We start from the raw sequence: 20,630 nt of genomic DNA, 5'->3' as shown, positions 1-20,630 counted from the left end.
AAGAAAACAATTGGGGACACCTTCTACCACAAATCCGAAGGCAAAATCTTTGTTGCCAAGAATGGAACCTTTCTAGAGAAGGAGTTTCTCTCGAAAGAGGTGAGTGGGAGGAAAGTAGAACTTGATGAGGTAATTATACCTTCTCTCAATTTGGAAAGTAGCTCATCAGAGAAATCCGTTCCCGTGGTGCCTACACCAACTAGAGAGGAAGCTAACGATGATGATCATGAAACTTCATATCAAGTTACTACCGAACCTCGTAGTTCAATCAAAACATGATCGACACCAGATTGGTACGGCAATCCTATTCTGGAAGTCATGTTAGTAGACCATGGCGAACCTACGAACTATGAAGAAGCTATGATGAGCCCAGATTCTGATAAATGGCTTGAGGCCATGAAATCTGAGATAGGATCCATGTATGAGAACAAGGTATGGACTTTGGTGGATATGCCCGATGATCGGCGAGCCATAGAGAATAAATGGATCTTCAAGAAGAAGACTGACGCTGATGGTAATGTTACTGTCTACAAAGCTCGACTTGTCGCGAAAGGTTTTCGACAAGTTCAAGGGGTTGACTACGATGAGACTTTCTCACCCGTAGTGATGCTTAAGTATGTCTGAATCATGTTAGCAATTGCCGCATTTTATGATTATGAAATCTGGCAAATGGACATCAAAATTGCATCCCTTAATGGATTTCTTAAACAAGCGTTGTATATGATGCAACCAAAGGTGCTAACAAAGTGTGCAAGCGTCGATCCTAAAGGTGCTAACAAAGTGTGCAAGCTCCAGCGATCCATCTATGCACTAGTGCAAGCATCTAGGAGTTGGAATATACGTTTTGATGAGGTGATCAAAGCATATGGTTTTATACAGACTTTCAGAGAAGCCTATATTTACAAGAAAGTGAGTGGGAGCTCTATAACATTTCTAATATTATATGTGGATGACATATTGTTGACTGGAAATGATGTAGAATGTGTGGATAGCATAAAAGGATACTTGAATAAAAAAATTCAATGAAAGACCTCGGTGAGCTGCTTTTATATTGGGCATCAAGATCTATAGAGATAGATCAAGACGCTTAATAGGACTTTCACAAAGCACATACCTTGACAAAGTTTTGTAGAAATTCAAAATGGATCAGTCAAAGAAAGGATTCTTGCCTGTATTGCAAGGTGTGAAATTGAGTCAGTCTCAATGCCCGACCACTGAAGAAGATAGAGAGAAAATGAAAATCATTCCCTATGCTTCAACCTTAGATTCTATAATGTATGTTATGCTTTGTACCAGACCTGATGTGTGCCTTGCCATAAGTCTAGCAGGGAGGTACGAAAATAATCCAGGAGTGGATCACTAGACAGCGATCAAGAACATCCTGAAGTACCTGAAAAGGACCAAGGATATGTTTCTCGTTTATGGAGGTGACGAAGAGCTTGTCGTAAATGGTTACGTCGATGCTAGTTTTGACACTGATCCGGATGACTCCAAGTCACAAACCAGATACGTATGTATTTTGAATGGTGGAGTTGTCAACTGGTGCAGTTCCAAGCGGCGGCGTGGCGGGATCTACGTGTGAAGTGGAGTACATAGTTGCTTTGGAAGCAGCAAATGAAGGAGTCTAGATGAAGGAGTTTATATCCGATCAAGGTGTAATACCTAGCGCATCGGGTCCAATTAAAATCTTTTGTGACAATACTGGAGCAATTGCCTTACGAAGGAATCCAGATTTCACAAAAGAACCAAACACATCAAGAGACACTTAAACTCCATCCGTGATCAAGTCAAGGAGGGAGACATAGAGATTTGCAAAATACACACAGATATGAATTTAGCAGACCCATTGACTAAGCCTCTTCCACGAGCAAAACATGATCAGCACCAAGACTCCATGGGTGTTAGAATCATTACAATGTAATCTAGATTATTGAGTCTAGTGCAAGTGGGAGACTAGAGGAAATATGCCCTAGAGGCAACAATAAAGTTGTTATTTTATATTTCCTTATTTCATGATAAATGTTTATTATTCATGCTAGAATTGTATTAATCGGAAACTTGATACATGTGTGGATACATAGAAAAAATACTGTGTCCCTAGTAAGCCTCTACTAGACTAGCTCGTTGATCAAAGATGGTTAAGTTTCCTAACCATAGACATGAGCTGTCATTTGATAAACGAGATCACATCATTAGCAGAATTATGTGATGGACAAGACCCATTCATTAGCTTAGCATTATGATCGTTCAGTTTTATTGCTATTACTTTCTTCATGTCAAATACATATTCCTCCGACTATGAGATTATGCAACTCCCGGATACCGGAGGAATGCTTTGTGTGCTATCAAACATCACAACATAACTAGGTGATTATAAAGATGCTCCACAGGTATCTATGAAGGTGTTTGTTCGGTTGGAATAGATCGAGATTAGGATTTGTCATTCTGAGTAACAGAGAGGTATATCGGGGCCCTCTCGGTAATACACATCATAAGAAGCCTTGCAAGCAAAGTGACTAATGAGTTAGTTGTAGGATGATGTATTGCGGAACGAGTAAAGAGACTTGCCGGTAACGAGATTGAACTAGGTATGAAGATACCGCGATCGAATCTCGGGGAAGTAACATACCAATGACAAAGGGAATAACGTATGTTGTCATAACGGTTCGACCAATAAAGATCTTCGTAGAATATGTGGGAGCCAATATGAGCATCCAGCACTACAAAAAAAAGACACATCCGTGACATTTTGGGCCGAACGAATTTTTTTTCTGTCATACATATGACACTTCTATGATGATAATTGTGACAGAACCCGGTATCATCATAGATGTGGTGGGCTCCTACTTCTATGACAAAAAATCATGACAGAAAATGGGCTTTTCGTCCTGGGCGGTCCAGAGACGCAGCTGCATGACATTCTTTGGGCCGTCCATGACGGAAAAAACCATGGTAGAAGCGAGGGGTAGGAAAATTTCAGGGAGTTGCCGATTACGGTGGGAGGTCGGGGGCCGAGCGATGCACGTTTCTCTTTTACACGTGCGCGTGTGTGTGCGAGGCGTTGGCTCTAACTGAACCGAGCGAGGCGTTGGGCTCTAACTGAACCCGAGCGATTGCACTGCAGGCTACGCGTTACTGAACCCGAGCGATCGATCGATGGCTGTTAACTGAACCAGATGGAGCGATTCCTTCGCTACTGCTGCTAACTGAAGCCGATCGATTGGATGAACATTGAGCGTTGCGGGGGGGGGGGGGTTGGATGAACAGCGAGCGATGGCGTTGCCTCCGGATGAACAGGACCCCGTGGTGTGGAGGGCTGGATGAACAGTAGACAGTGGAGGGGTGGCCGTGGAGGGGTGGTTGAACAAGACCCCGTGGTGTGGAGGGCTGGATGAACAGTAGATGGTGGAGGGCTGGATGAACAGTAGACGGTGGAGGGCTGGATGAATAGTAGCCGGTGGAGTAGCACGCGGTGGAGGCTGGATGAATAGGAGCCCGTGGAGGCCGGAGGAGGTCGACGGTAGCCCGTGGAGGCTGGAGGAGGTCGACGGTGGAGATGAACAGTATCCCATGGAGTCCCGTTTTGCGGTACGCCACACCCCTCCCGATGAACACGACCCCCGTTTCGACCGTAGGAGGTCCGTTTCCTCCGTTTTGCGGTACACCACACCCCCTCCCGATGAACAGGACCCCTGTTTCGACCGTAGGAGGTCTGTTTCCTCCGTTTTGCGGTATGCCACACCCCTCCCGATCAACAGGACCCCCGTTTTGACCGTAGGAGGACCGTTTCCTCCGTTTTGCGGTACGCCACACCCCTCCCGATCAATAGGGCCCCATTTCGAACATAGGAGGTCTGTTTCCTCCGTTGTGCGGTACGCCAAGCCTCGTTTCCATCGCCTGTTCCGTCCAAGCCGGTTGGTTCCCACGCGTTCCGTTACCTCCCGATGAACACGACGCATTCCGTTGCCTCCCCATGAACACGACGCATTCCGTTGCCTCCCCATGAACACGACACATTCCATTGCCTCCCCATGAACACGACGCATTGCGTTGCCTCCCAATGAACACGAGCCCTCGCCGTACATATGCGCGACTAAGCGTTCGAGACCCCGCCCGTATGTACACATACGTGGCCGTATTTTCTTTCTTGCACCCTGGCCGCTGTACGTACGTGTACATGCTATGTGCGCGCCTCTACAACGACACGTGCGCGCCTATACTATGACACGTGCGCGCCTCTACATCGACCAGTATGTACGTACACGTTCGCGACCAGGATGACAACGCTACGTACGCTTTGACCAGGTGGGTCCCGATTGTCAGACACTTCCTTGCCTGCGAAGATGTAGCTGGTGGGTCCCAGCAGTGAGGGGGCGAATCGTTTTTTTTGCCCGGACGCACTTCCTTGCGTGCGAAGGTGTAGCTGCTGGGTCCCAGCAGTCAGGGGGGCGAATGGTTTTTTTTTTTGCCCGGACGCACTTCCTTGCGTGCAAAGGTGTAGCTGCTGGGTCCCAGCAGTCACGGGGGTGAATCGTTTTTTTTGCTCGGACGCACTTCCTAGCGTGCGAAGGTGTAGCTGGTGGGTCCCAGCAGTCGGTGGGAGAATCGTTTTTTTTCGGACGCACTTCCTTGCGTGCAAAGATGTAGCTGGTGGGTCCCAGCAGTCAGGGGGGTGAATCATTTTTTTTCGGACCCACTTCCTTGCGTGGGAAGATGTAGCTCATGGGTCCCAGCAGTCAGGGGGCGAATCATTTTTTTTGCGAAATACGGTGGCCCGTCCGGTGGGTCTCCGCTGTCAGGTGGAGGAATAATTATTGTGCGCGTAATAAGGAGGCACTTCCTTGTGGTTACCGTCGACCCAGCTGTCAGCCTCTCCACGTACAGTCCACGTCCGACGGAAGTTGTTCCTTGACCACGTTGACCACGCCGCGCCGAGAGCACCATGGCGGTGGACGACGGCGAGGCCTAGGAAGGGGACGACGCGGAGCCGGGGAAGACGCGGTAGTGGATGCACACGTGGAGAGGAGTATGAGGATTCACTGGTTCGGCTGCGCTGCCGTCGCCGCAGAATAACAGGGGGTGTGGGTGAGTGGAGGGATGGCCTGGCCAACGGTGGGAGTAGTAGGGGGCGGTGAGGCCTCCGCGGCAGCACAGCCGGCCACGGGAGGCAGTAGCAGGCGGCACGACTAGCGCTGCTTTGGGCGGCTGGAGCAAGAAGACCAGAGGTTGAAGAAGCGCGACGGCCGTTGGATGGACATCGTACGGTCACTGCAGCTAGAATCGTTTATATTGACTAAGTTGACAAAGCCCTTGGTACGTCAACTTAGTAGTCCCATAGGTCAGCTTCTGAAAACGGTGCGCCCAAGATGTCAGGGGGAGGAATCATTTTTTGGGCGGGTGAAGCTAGAATATCCGAGATTGAAGAAGAAGCACGGCATCCGTTGGATGGATATCTAACAGCCACTGCTGCTAGAACCGTGTGTTGACTATAAGTTAACAAAGCCTTGCATACGCGTCAACTCTGTTTTTTTAGGGTAGGCGTCAACTTAGTAAGGCCAGAAGTGTGTGGCAGAGAACTTATAGCCCATTTGAGCTTTGTAAGAATGTGTAGCCCATTTTTGAATTCTAATGGAATTTACTATAGCCCATTTACAGTTTATTAAAAGTACAGCCCATTTCAACCAACCGTTCAAAATAGAATTCAATAAAATTTTCCACATTTTGATGGGATCCGAATATTTTTATCCTGAAATTTCTAGTCAGATTAAATACAATTTCAATATAAATTTATATTACATAAAAATCCAACGAAACATTGCGCTCGCAACAATTAATGAAATTAAAATTTTCAATATTCCAAAAATAATATTTTATAAAGTAATCACTGTTTGGTGCATTTTTTATAGTTACTACCAGTTTTTATAATTACATCCCATTTATTATTTCTTAAAGCCCATTTTCTTGTTAAGCCTAATGCATCCCTCCTAGGAAAGATTTGCAGCCCAGCGGGGTGGAGAATAACAACTTCACCTTGCTTGGGTATTCCTCAAAAGAAAGTATAGCTGGGCTAGCCATTTTTAGCTTGAAAAAAATTAATATCTGGGCTGGATATCTGGCCTGGGCTAGATGGGCCACAGCCCGCCCAGTTAATACCTGCAGCGATGTTTTCGTTGTTCTTCAGAGGAGAAAAATTAATATCTGGGTGTAGGACCTTGAGAAGAGGTGTCTAGAGGGGTGTGATTAGACACTAAGTACCAAAGTTGCAGTTTTTAGGTTCTTTAAGTTTAAGTGGAGTTTAGGCACAAGTTTAACATTCACAACATATAGCAAGCAAGCATGTAAAGAGTATATGAGCAGCGGAAAGTAAAGCATGCAACTTGCAAGAATGTAAAGGGAAGGGTTTTGGAGGATTCAAACGCAATTGAAGACACAGATGTTCTTGGCGTGGTTCCGATAGGTGGTGCTATCGTACATCCACGTTGATGGAGACTTCAACCCACGAAGGGTAACGGTTGTGCGAGTCCACGGAGGGCTCCACCCACGAAGGGTCCACGAAGAAGCAACCTTGTCTATCCCACCATGGCCGTCGCCCACGAAGGACTTGCCTCACTAGCGGTAGATCTTCACGAAGTAGGCGATCTCCTTGCCCTTACAAACTCCTTGGTTCAACTCCACAATCTTGTCGGAGGCTCCCAAGTGACACCTAGCCAATCTAGGAGACACCGCTCTCCAAGAAGTAACAAATGGTGCGTTGACGATGAACTCCTTGCTCTTGTGCTTCAAATGATAGTCTCCCCAACACTCAACTCTTTCTCATAGGATTTGGATCTGGTGGAAAGAAGATTTGAGTGGAAAGCAACTTGGGGAAGGCTAGAGATCAAGATTCATATGGTAGGAATGGAATATCTTGGCCTCAAACATGAGTAGGTAGTTCTCTCTCAAAACTGGTAAGTTGGAAGTGTAGGTTTGTTCTGATGGCTCTCTCCATGAATGAAGAGGAGGTGGAGGGGTATATATAGCCTCCACACAAAATCTAACCGTTACACACAATTTACCAATCTCGGTGGAACCGAATCAACAAACTCGGTCAGACCGATTTAGTAAACAATGAGACCGTTAGGATTTTCGGTGGGACCGAAATGCAACTCGGTAGGACCGATATGATTAGGGTTAGGGCATAACGTAATCTCGGTGAGACCGATTACACAAACTCGGTGAGACCGATTTTGGTAATTAGCTAACCAGAGAGTTGGTCAGGGAAACTCGGTGAGACCGATTACTCAAACTCGGTGAGACCGATTTTGGTAATGGACATACACAGAGAGATCGCAATCCCATCTCGGTGAGACCGAGATCCCTATTGGTGAGACCGATTTGCCTAGGGTTTGTGGCAGTGGCTATGACATCTGAACTCGGTGGCGCCGGATAGAAAGAATCGGTATGGCCGAGTTTGACTTTAGGTTTAGGTCATATGTGTGGAAGTGGGAAAGTAGTTGAGGGTTTTGGAGCATATCATTAAGCACTGTGGAGCAAGAAACTCATTAAGCAACTCCTCATCCCTTATTGATAGTATTGGCTTTTCCTATAGACTCAATGTGATCTGGGATCACTAAAATGTAAAATGAAGAGTCTTGAGCTTGAAGCTTGAGCCAATCCTTTGTCCTTAGCATCTTGAAGGAGTTCCCACATCTTTTAGTCCATGCCACTCGATTGTTGAACTTATCTAAAACATACTAGAGAAAAGTGTTAGTCCAACAAGAGATATGTTGTCATTAATTACCAAAACCACCTAGGGAGCACTTGTGCTTACACTTGGGTAAACATCGAAAAACTCTGCAGTGCTCACACCTCAAAAACACAAATACTGCTTGAGCTGCTTGGTCCCAGTTGTCGGCCGCTTCTTGTGCAATTCTCTCGTTTATTGACTACTCCCTCATTTCTGGTTTATAATGCTCAATTCAAAAATCCCACTAATCAAGGTAGATGGCGAGTGGTGGAATACTTTTTGTAGTTTTGCAAAAGCACCTAATTAATGCTCTTGTTATCCTCAAAAAATTATGTTTATCAATGCATTAGTTGCAATGCATGCATGCATAAAGTACATGCATTGGTCAATTTTCTCTTAATACTTGCATGCGATGATTTAATGCACCTTGGAATCTGAACATGTGATGGAAAACAACCAAATTGAGCCTTATAAAATGGAAAAACTAAAATTTTGAGATAAGCCCTATAAACCGGAAAGGAGGGAGTACATAGGTTGACAATGGTGTGGGACCGTGATGTCAGGAAACCAGGAGGAAGCAAAATAAATTATACTTATATATATATATAATAAGGAGGCACTTGCGTACGTGAGGCTATGGACCTGGTGGGTCCCCATTGTCATCCTATCCAAGTAAAGTCATCTCCTCGCCCGCGCGCGCTTTCCGCCCAAAACAGTCAGCGTCGGCCGGCCCGCTTCCCGGTGCAGGCGATTGCTCCACCTTCAAACGACACAAGTGCCGTCCGTCCGTCCATCTGCCACACACATTAATGATACGCGGTTGTCGAGGCGGCTACTCCGGCGCCACACTTTCGTCCCTCCGCCCGCCCACCATTGCTATATAAACTGCTGCGCCGGCCATAGCCGCAGTCATCCGCATTCATTCCATTTCTCCTATCCACACCACTACTACCCACCATGGCTTCCTCGCGCTCTAGCAATCTTTGGGACGAGCGGACGACGGACCACAAGGAGATGGCAGCCATTGCTGCCGACCTGCTGGCCGGCAGGCAGCCGGAGGACGACGACGTCCCAATGGAGAACATGGTAGTCGACGATCCGGCGCTAACCCCCTCCTCCGCGCCATCCTCGCCGGTGCATTGCACCATGACCATCGGCGAGGGCCGTGCCTAATATATGGACAGGCTGAGGCAGATGCGTAAGGAGCAGTTCCGGGAGGCGCAGGCCGACACCGCCTACAACCACCATCTCCTCCAGGAGCACCTGCAGGCGGAGGAGCAGATCGCCGCGGAGCGAGCGGAGCAGGAGGCGCTGCTCGACTCGTACCACTCCACCCGCAAGGGCCGCCTCGAGCGCTGGCGGTACCGCAAGCGGGTGGCGGAGGCTGCGGCCGCCTACAAAGAGGCTAGAAAAGAGGGCGATGAAGCGGGCGAGGTGGTGTTTGGCGAGACTGAGGACGAGGCAGAGGACAATGCCGGCTACGACGAGTCCCCGCTCTGCTGGCGTCGACGACACCCTACTCCACCGAGGCCCCGCGGCGCCAACAATGAGGCAGAGGACACCGCCGGCTCCGCTGAGGCCCCACCCCGCCAACAACGAGGCAGAAGACATCACCGGCTCAGCCAAGGCCCCACCCTGCCGGCAACATGGGGGAGGATTTCCACCACTCCGCTGAGGCGCCGCCCGCCGGCAACGAGACAGAGGACATCGCTGGCTCCGCCGAGGCCCCGCCCCGCTGCCGGCGCCACACAGAAAACGAGGACGAGTAGAACACAGTAGGTCGCCGCCGCTCGGGTCCAAGTAAGGCCACCGCTGCTACCCTCCGGTTGAAGCCAAGCTAGGCGGGTTGACCATTGAAGGCCGGTTAGCTTCTTGGCGGCGAAGTGGAGTCGGAGAGCTGCGCTGGAGAAGAACGCTGCTTCTACTTAACTGTTGGTGCAGTTGGCTAACTAACACGTGGGCCCAACAGGCCACATGTCAGTTACGCAACTGCACCTGCAGTTAATTCACTGAAGCTTTTGTTCGGCTCAGAGGGACACAGGTGGGTAGCTTAGGTTAATTAATTATACCTCCAGCGCACCCCTTTTTAGTTTTTTTTTAGAAAAGGTGGATGACCCCCGGCCTCTACATCTGGGAGATGCATGCGGCCACAAACACCCCTTTTTAGTTGAAGAATGTATGAAATGTAATGAAATCCGACATGTTTATATGAAATCCGACCGTGTATGAATGAATTTTTTTCGATTAGTTCGAATTCCTGTATCACTGGCATTGGATGAACATGCAAAACAATATGTACTAGCATTATTCCCAGGGTGATCACCACATTTGCAGCAGTTTCACATGTACTCCCTCCGGTCCTTTCTAGTCTGCATACAAGTTTTGTCTGTAGTCAAAGTATCTCTACTTTGACCAATCTTATACAAAAAAGTATGCACTTTCACAATGTGCGAAGTAAAAAGGAACAGAAGGAGTACAAAGAGTTTGAGCAGCTTTTTAGCGTTTCTGTACATTACAATCAAACACATAGGCCTGACAATTCATAGAGAACATTCAAAACAATCGATGATTATGCATCTCGGCGACTCACATGTCAGAGGCAATATTTACTTCACAACTAAAGATAAAGAAAAAATTGATCGCCGCTGCTGACAGCAAAGGGCGTCCCATTCGAAAATATCAAACGCATATCTTGCTAAAATCAATGAGCAAAATTTGACAAGGTTATCCCATTCCAAAATATCAAATGCCTACGATTGTGGAATTGTCAGGGTTTGCCATCAGTTCGGACATTGACATGGCACCTCGTGCTAAATAAACCAGCTGTTCTTTTTGTGCAGTTCCACCAAAATCAACCAAATTCGCGCGTAGCTTGTATCATTGCGCCCTTATATGTTGCAACGCCTTGAACTTATGGGCACCTCCTTTCTTGTGGTGGAAATGAATGATTCGATGTATTCATGAACATTTTGTGCAGTTCCCGTTGAAATCAAGCTGAGCACCCTTGTTTGCACAAATACAAAAAAGTGATTAGTATAAAGCAAATTGTACTATGAATTGACAGTTTCAACAGGCACATATATGGTCCATGTAGAGCACACTTTTAGAAAAATGGAACTCACCAGAAAGAATCCTAGAACAACATTGTACTCGTGCATCACAGCAAAAAATGGAGATTTGTTAGTCCTTCTGAGCTGAAGTTAGTTTGGTCTTGTAGGGAGTAATGTAACCATCCTTCAACTGATCCTTCTGATGAGAAGATAGACATGGCTTCTTCATCCTGGCATAATCGGAACTAGTCACTTCACGTACTCCATATTCTTCTTCAGAGGAAGATGATCTTGTTGTGCAAAGACAAGAGGACAACTAAATGCTAGCATCCTATTTGCTCGAAAAAAGGAAAGGAAATATTTAAAACGGCATAGATGAAGCACTTCTCAAGGACAATACCACTTTTTCATGACAGTATCTAAACAGTAGCACAACACCAATAGAGATGACAAAGCTCAATCATATGGATGAATTAGTGGGCGAGTACCAACCTTTGTCAGGAGGCTTATTGTGTAGAGCATACAGATCAAGCACTTCTCCGGAACCATCTGTTGCTATCTACTGTGGTGGCCATGCTTACTATATACTCCTCGATTAGTTTAATGTTTCCAACATCTTTTTGTGCAGTTCCACTGAAATATGTGGTATCTTCAAAGAAGATTCCTGTTTGCACAAGTAGAGATAATTATGTATTACATTAAGAGTGTCATCAAATCAGTGGCAAAACAATTGCTCGTTCCAGCCATAGCAATAAATTAAGATGCAAAACTATATCATTACTTGTGTCATCACAGTTCCAGTGCTTCATTACAGCACCGGGAGTTGATTTTTGTTTTTCCGCTTGTTCTTCCCCTTCATCACTTGGTTCAATAACAGACAAGCTTCGCCTTCAATGTAAGATTTGGCATGTCAATTAGGGATCACAAGTATAGCACTAAACAATGACATTAATTTTCTGATGAAAGTGGCAAAATACAGGCCAACAGTTGTGAAATATCCTTATCTTACCTCAATGGGATATTAAGGTGCACATACAGATTGGAAGTCTTGTCTCCATTTGGGCAGTTCACTAAAATCAAGCAACATTATCGTACAAGTAGCACAACATATGAAAGCACACTGCAGAATCATGTGAAAGAAGGCTAGTACTGACCTCTCATGATGCGGAATTCAAACAACTCACAAGAAGAAGATCTGAACCAAATTTGCCTTAACAGATAGGAAGTAAGATCTCCTCTTGTGCGGTTCCACTAAGATCAAGCAATCAAGCAACATTGTCGGTGTGACATTTTGGTTGAACTGCACAAAACACTCTTAAAACAAAAGTGTTTTGTGCAGTGCAACAAAAGGTCACAATGGCAACGAGGTGAAGTAGATAACCCTGTTTACACAGAGGTGCAAAGGAAACAAGTAGTGGTCAATAACGGTGGATGACACAGAAGCCAACAAAAAGAAGCATCTACCTTATCTAAATGGGAAAGAAAGCAAGACAGTAGCATTTCTCAAACGGTGGCATTGATTAATATTAACATAGAGATTATATTAACAATAAAATTCGTTAAACATGTAATTTGCTTTTAACTGTGGCATTGCATCAATTTTCCAGCGGCATTATTAGAGGGTGTTTGTTTACAGGGACATTTTGGTGTAGGGACTAAAAAAACTCCGTGTCAGTCACATCTAAACCAAACAGGAGGGACTTTTCGGGACTAAAAGTGGGCATTTGGGACTAAAGAAAGAAGAACCCGAGGGAGTCTTTTTGGGACTTTTTCCAACAGTTGCCCCTGCCACGCATCGCACCTTGTTTCTATTAGTTCATTACTAGGGGTAACATGGTCTTTTATCATGTCATTTAATAACCTCTAGTCCATGTTTAGTCCCTGGAACCAAGCAGGTAGGGACTAGGGAGTTTTTAACCAAACATGGCCTTAGATTAACAACAGCTAATGAGTTGCACGGGACAGTGGACGCACCAGCACCATGTGCATCTACCGATGTACTGTGGTCATGCACTGTCTGTTGCAACAAAGAACAAACAACCAAGGAGCATATTTGTGTTGGTCCCAGTTTTGTTATCTTTAGACACCTTTCCTTATGTGAGCGCAGAAAATCTAGTCCTGCTCAAACTCTACAGCCTTGTCCCTTCCTTTCCTTTTTGAACTAGTACTTTCGCCCCTTCCTTTCCTCTTTGAACCACGTCCTAGATTTATGCGTTACAACTTTCCCCACTACTTTCCCCCATTCCTTTCCTGTTTGAACCACATCCTAGATTCATGCTATACAACTTTCTCCCTTCATTTCCTCTTTGAACCACGCCCTAGATTCATGCTATATACAACTTTTCCCACTACTTTCCCCCACTCCTTTCCTCTTTGAACCACGTCCTAGATTCATGGTATACATGCAGCTAGAGCAATGCATGTGGAGTAAGTAAAATATACCTTAAGGTTCTTGGGGCGTGGTTCGGTGGGTGACGGGACGGCGGCGAAGAAGAAGGGGTCGGAGGCCCTCCCGCGCCGCCGCTGGGTGGAAAGTGAACAGCAGCGCCGGTAGTGGATTCCCTCCCTCGCCGACGGCGACAGCGTTAAGCCTCCTTTCCTTCCTGGCGGACGGATCCTGCCAGCTCTTTGAGCAGCAGTGAGGGGAGAGAGAGGCCAACAAAGTCTTGTTTAGATCTGGAGAGGGCGAGAGAGTGTGAAGAGAGCAACTACAAGCTTTGAGGCTCCAGCGGGAGAGGGCGAGAGAGTGTGAAGAGAGCAACTACAAGCGCTGAGGCTCCAGCGGGAGAGGGCGAGAGTGTGAAGAGAGCAACTACAAGCGTTGAGGCTCCAACGTGTATATATATAGTGGAGAGAGAGTGTGAAGCGTGCAAACCCTAGAAAACATTTTGACCAGTGAAAGAATCCTCCTGGCAAAAATTATGCTCAAGTGTAGTTATTGAACCCGAGACCTCAAGTTTGATGAGCGAACAGGCTAACCAGCTACACAACCCTCTCGTTATGTTCAACGAGAGGAAAATAACCTTTTATACATTCTTGCATTCATGTGACAGGCATGCCGTGTTTTTTTGTGTGTGTGGGAGTCATTAGGATTTCAATCATAATCGTGTCATGTGGCTTTGGTGGTAAGACTATCCACAGTGGTGCAGAAATAATGCAGCCTTAGTCACCTTACCTCTCTCCACGTAGTACGTTGGGTCCCACCAGTGAGAGGGTGAAACAAACAAATTAATAAGAAAAATTAAAAGCACTAGCGGTGTATCTTACTACCTCACACATCTCGCTACTGCTCGGGAACACTGTCCAATTGATCCCTCTGTTCGCTCACGTACTATTTTAAGTGAATCCTTATTATAACATGCACACAAATTTTGGGCACTTGTATTCGACTTAAGTCAGTGTGCCACCGTATCTCGTATACTTACTACTCCCTCCATCTAGGTGTAATAAGTCATGTTAGAAGGTGCAACGGGACCAAGGTGCGTGCGTGTGCGTGTGTGTGTGTGTGTTTAACAGCATGTGTGTGTTAGAGAGTGCGACAGATCGACCTACTCCTATAGAGATATGGTGTGTAGTGTATGATTTTAGACGCGAGAGTCGGTGCATCCTCTCGTTTCCGGGCGTGTCCGGTAGGGACATGCGGATAGCTGCCACGCCCGCTCCTGACCAGCCTGGCCCACCCAAAGCCCCTCCATTGCCCGCGCGCGCTTCCCGCCCGAAACGGTCAGCGCCGCTCCAAAGAATCAGTGCCGCATTCATGCCTGGGAAGAGCGGACGCAACCTCTCACTAACGCAAGAGTGATGGTTGCTTCGTCCATCCAACTTACTATTGGGTCTATGTGATTTGATGGCTCATTGGTCTTTATTACTCAGGTGGTAGGACTGCTAGATGTCCCTGTTGGGGAACGTAGCAGAAATTCAAAATTTTCCTACGAGTCACCAAGATCTATCTATGGAGAGACTAGCAACGAGATAGAGGGGAGTGCATATACATACCCTTGTAGATCGCTAAGCGGAAGTGTTCAAGAGAACGGGGTTGAAGGAGTCGTACTTGTCGTGATCCAAATCACCGGAGATCCTAGTGCCGAACGGACGGCACCTCCGTGTTCAATACACGTACAACCCGGTGACGTATCCCATGACTTGATCCAACAAGGAGAGAGGGAGAGGTTGGGGAAGACTCCATCCAGCAGCAGCACAACGGCGTGGTGGTGATGGAGGAGTGTGGTATTCCAGCAGGGCTTCGCCAAGCACCGCGAGAGATGAGGAGGGAGAGAGGTAGGGCTGCGCCAGGGAGAGGTGGAAACTCTTGTGTTTGCAGCCCCAAATACCTCAAGTATATATAGGGGAGAGGGAGGGGGTGCGCCCCCATTAGAGTTCTCACCCCAAGGGGTGCGGCAGCCCCAAAACCCATCTAGGGTGGCAGCCAAGGGGGGGAGAGGGGAAACTTGCCCCCCAAGTAAGGTGGGTGCGCCCCCTTCCCCAAACCCTAGGCGCCTTTGGCCCTTGTGAGGGGCGCACCAGCCCACCTGGGGCTGGTCCCCTCCCACACTTGGCCCATGCTGCCCTCTGGGGCCGGTGGCCCCACTTGGTGGACCCCCGGGACCCTCCCGGTGGTCCCGGCACGTTACCGATAGCACCCGAAACTTTTCCGGTGACCAAAACAGGACTTCCCATATATAAATCTTTACCTCCGGACCATTCCAGAACTCCTCGTGCCGTCCGGGACTCTGAAAAACATTCGGTAACCACGTATATCTATTCCCTATAAACCTAGCGTCATCGAACCTTAAGTGTGTAGACCCTACGGGTTCGGGAACCATGCAGACATGACCGAGACAACTCTCCGGCCAATAACCAACAGCGGGATCTAGATACCCATGTTGGCTCCCACATGTTCCACGATGATCTCATCGGATGAACCAAGATGTCGAGGATTCAATCAATCTCGTATACAATTCCCTTTGTCTAGCGGTATTGTACTTGCCCGAGATTCGATCGTTGGTATGCCGATACCTTGTTCAATCTCGTTACCGGCAAGTCTCTTTACTTGTTCCGTAACACATCATCCCGTGATCAACCCCTTGGTCACATTGTGCACATTATGATGATGTCCTACCGAGTGGGCCCAGAGATGCCTCTTCGTCAACCGGAGTGACAAATCCCAGTCTTGATTCGTGCCAACCCAACAGACACTTTCAGAGATACCCGTAGTGCACCTTTATAGCCACCCAGTTATGTTGTGACGTTTGGTACACCCAAAGCATTCCTAAGGTATCCGGGAGTTGCACAATCTCATGGTCTAAGGAAATGATACTTGACATTAGAAAAGCTTTAGCATACGAACTACACGATCTTTGTGCTAGGCTTAGGATTGGGTCTTGTCCATCACATCATTCTCCTAATGATGTGATCCCGTTATCAACGACATCCAATGTCCATGGTCAGGAAACCGTAACCATCTATTGATCAACGAGCTAGTCAATTAGAGGCTTACTAGGGACATGGTGTTGTCTATGTACCCACTCATGTATCTGAGTTTCCTATCAATACAATTATAGCATGGATAATAAACGATTATCATGAGCAAGGAAATATAATAATAATAACCAATTTATTATTGCCTCTAGGGCATATTTCCAACAATCTCCCACTTGCACTAGAGTCAATAATCTAGTTCACATCGCCATGTGACTAACACTGATAGGTCACATCGCCATGTGACCAACATCTAAAGAGTTTACTAGTGTCACTAAACTAGTTCACATCACCATGTGATTAAGACTCAATGAGTTCTCAGGTTTGATCATGTTTTGCTTGTGAGAGAGGTTTTAGTCAATGGGTCTGCAACATTCAGGTCCGTATGTATTTCGTAAATCTCTAGGTCATATTGTAAATGCTGCTTCCATGCTCCACTTGGAGCTATTCCAAATGGTTGCTCCACTATACGTATCCAGTTTGCTACTCAGAGTTATTCGGATAGGTGTTAAAGCTTGCATCGACGTAACCCTTTACGCCGAACTCTTTATCACCTCCATAATCGAGAAACATGTCCTTATTTACTCCAAGGACAATTTTTGACCGCTGTCCAATGATCCGTTCCTGGATCATTCTTGTACCCCTTGACTGACTCATGGCAAGACACACTTCCGGTGCGGTACACATCATAGCATACTATAGAGCCTACGTCTGAAGCATAGGGGACGAACTTCGTCCTTTCTCTCTCTTCTGCCGTTGTCGAGCTTTAACTCTTAACTTCATACCTTACAACTTAGGCAAGAACTCCTTCTTTGACTGATCCATCTTGAACACCTTCAAGATCATGTCAAGGCATGTGCTCATTTGAAAGTACCATTTAGCGTTTTTGATCTATCCTCATAGATCTTGATGCTCAATGTTCAAGCAGCTTAATCCAGGTTTTCTATTGAAAAACACTTTTCAAATAACCCTATATGCTTTCCAGAAATTCTACATCATTTCGGATCAACAATATGTCATTCACATATACTTATCAGAAATTCTATAGTGCTCCCACTCACTTCTTTGGAAATACAAGTTTCTTATAAACTTTGTATAAACTCAAAATCTTTGATCATCTCATCAAAGCGTACATTCCAACTCCGAGATGCTTACTCCAGTCCTTAGAAGGATTGCTGGAGCTTTGCATACTTGTTAGCGTCTTTCAGGATTGTCAAAACCTTCTGGTTGTATCACATACAACCTTTCCTCAAGAAAATTGTCAAGGAAACAATGTTTTTTGACATCCTATCTACAATATTTCATAAATAATGCAGTAACTGCTAATCCAATTCCAATGGACTCTTAGCATCGCTACGAGTGAGAAAGCCTCACCGTAGTCAACTCCTTGAACTTGTCGGAAATCATCTTAACGACAAGTCGAGCTTTCTTAATGATGATACTTACCATCATTGTCCGTCTTCCTTTTAAAATCCATCTGTACTCAACAACCTTACGACCATCAAGTAGTTCTTCCAAAGTCTACACTTTGTATTCATACATGGATCCTCTCTCGGATTTTATGGCCTCTCGCCATTTGTCGGAATCCGGGCCCACCATCGCTTCTTCACAGCTCATAGGTTCATTGTTGTCTAGCAACATGACCTCCAAGACAGGATTACGTACCACTATGGAGTAATATGTATCTTTGTCGACCTACAAGTTTCGGTAGTGACTTGATCCGAAGTTTCATGATCACTATCATAAGCTTCTACTTCAATTGGTGTAGGTGCCACAGGAACAACTTCCTGTGCCCTGCTACACAGTAGTTGAAGTGATGGTTCAATAACCTCATCAAGTCTCCACCATCCTCCCACTCAATTCTTTCGAGAGAAATTTTTCCTCGAGAAAGGACCCGTTTCTAGAAACAATTACTCTTGCTTCCGGATCTGAGATAGGAGGTATACCCAACCATTTTGGGTATCCTATGAAGATGCATTTATCTGTTTTGGGTTCGAGCTTATCACAATGAAACTTTTTCACATAAGCGTCGCAGCCCCAAACTTTCAAGAAACGACAACTTAGGTTTCTCTAAACCATAGTTCATACGGTGTCATCTCAATGGAAATACGTGGTGCCCTATTTAAAGTGAATGTGGTTGTCTCTAATGCCTAACCCATGAACGATAGTGGTAATTCGATAAGAAACATCATGATATGCCCCATATCCAATAGGGTGCATCTATGATGTTCGGACACACCATCACACTATGGTGTTCGAGGCGGTGTTAGTTGTGAAATAATTTCCACAATATCTCAATTGTGTATCAAACTCGCAACTCAGATATTCATCTCTATGATCGTATCATAGACATTTTATCCTCTTGTCACGAAGATCTTCAACTTCACTCTGAAATTACTTGAACCTTTCAATAATTCAGACTTGTGTTTCATCAAGTAAATATACTCAAAATCTACTCAAATCATCTGTGAAGTAAGAACATAATGATATCCTGTAGGACCTTGAGAAGAGGTGTCTAGAGGGGGGGTGATTAGACACTAAGTACCAAAGTTGCAGTTTTTAGCTCTTTTAAGTTTAAGTGGAGTTTAGGCACAATTTTAACATTCACAACACATAGCAAGCAAGCATGCAAAGAGTATATGAGCAGCGGAAAGTAAAGCATGCAACTTGCAAGAATGTAAAGGGAAGGGTTTTGGAGGATTCAAACGCAATTGGAGACACAAATGTTTTTGGTGTGGTTCCGATAGGTGGTGCTATCACTACATCCACGTTGATGGAGACTTCAACCCACGAAGGGTAACAGTTGCGCGAGTCCACAGAGGGCTCCACCCAAGAAGGGTCCACGAAGAAGCAACCTTGTCTATCCCACCATGGCCGTTGCCCACGAAGGAGTTGCCTCACTAGCGGTAGATCTTCACGAAGTAGGCGATCTCCTTGCCCTTACAAACTCCTTGGTTCAACTCCACAATCTTGTTGGAGGCTCCCAAGTGACACCTAGCCAATCTAGGAGACACCACTCTCCAAGAAGTAACAAATGGTGTGTTGATGACGAACTCCTTGCTCTTGTGCTTCAAATGATAGTCTCCCCAACACTCAACTCTCTCTCATAGGATTTGGATCTGGTGGAAAGAAGATTTGAGTGGAAAGCAACTTGGGGAAGGCTAGAGATCAAGATTCATATGGTAGGAATGGAATATCTTGGCCTCAACACATGAGTAGGTAGTTCTCTCTCAGAAATGGTAAGTTGGAAGTGTAGGTTTAGTCTGATGGCTCTCTCCACGAATGAAGAGGAGGTGGAGGGGTATATATAGCCTCCACACAAAATCTAACCGTTACACACAATTTACCAAACTCGGTGGGATCGATTCAACAGACTCGGTCGGACCGATTTAGTAAACCTAGTGACCGTTAGGATTTTCGGTGGGACCGAAAATGCAACTCGGTAGGACCGATATGGTTAGGGTTAGGGCATAACGTAATCTCAGTGAGACCGATTACACAAACTCGGTAAGACCGATTTTGGTAATTAGCTAACCAAAGAGTTGGTCAGGCAAACTCGGTGGGACCGATTACTCAAACTCGGTGAGACCGATTTTGATAATAAGTTAACCAGAGAGTTTGCATTGTAATCTCGGTAGTACCGATTGCTCAAACTCGGTGAGACCGATTTTGATAATGTACATACACAGAGAGATTACAATCCCATCTCGGTGAGACCGAGATCCCTATCGGTAAGACCGATTTGCCTAGGGTTTGTGACAGTAGCTAAGACATCCAAACTCGGTGGCGACGGATAGGAAGAATCGGTGTGACCGATTTTGGCTTTGGGTTTAGGTCATTTGTGGATGTGAGAAAGTAGCTGAGGGTTTTGGAGCATATCACTAAGCACATGAAGCAAGAGGCTCATTAAGCAACACCTCATCCCTCCTTGATAGTATTGGCTTTTCCTATAGACTCAATGTGATCTTGGATCACTAAAATGTAAGATGAAGAGTCTTGAGCTTGTAGCTTGAGCCAATCCTTTGTCCTTAGCATCTTGAAGGAGTTCCCACATCCTTTAGTCCATGCCACTCCAATGTTGAACTTGTCTGAAAAATACTAGATAAAAGTGTTAGTCCAACAAGAGATATGTTGACATTAATTACCAAAACCACCTAGGGAGCACTAGTGCTTTCAATCTCCCCCTTTTTGGTAATTGGTGACAACATACATCAAAGCTTTAGATAAGGATATAAAGAATAGCAAGTAAAGCTTTGGAAAGACATGTAACAAGCATAGGCTCCCCCTACATGTATGCAATCATGTGAATATGAAATATAGAAGCATGTGTGAGCATAACCATGATAGAGCAGGCAATGTGTTACATGTATCTTGGC

The sequence above is a fragment of the Triticum aestivum genome, chromosome 7B (genome assembly GCF_018294505.1).
Source record: "Triticum aestivum cultivar Chinese Spring chromosome 7B, IWGSC CS RefSeq v2.1, whole genome shotgun sequence".
In the NCBI taxonomy this organism is placed as follows: domain Eukaryota; kingdom Viridiplantae; phylum Streptophyta; class Magnoliopsida; order Poales; family Poaceae; genus Triticum; species Triticum aestivum.
This window is presented reverse-complemented; position numbering follows the sequence as displayed.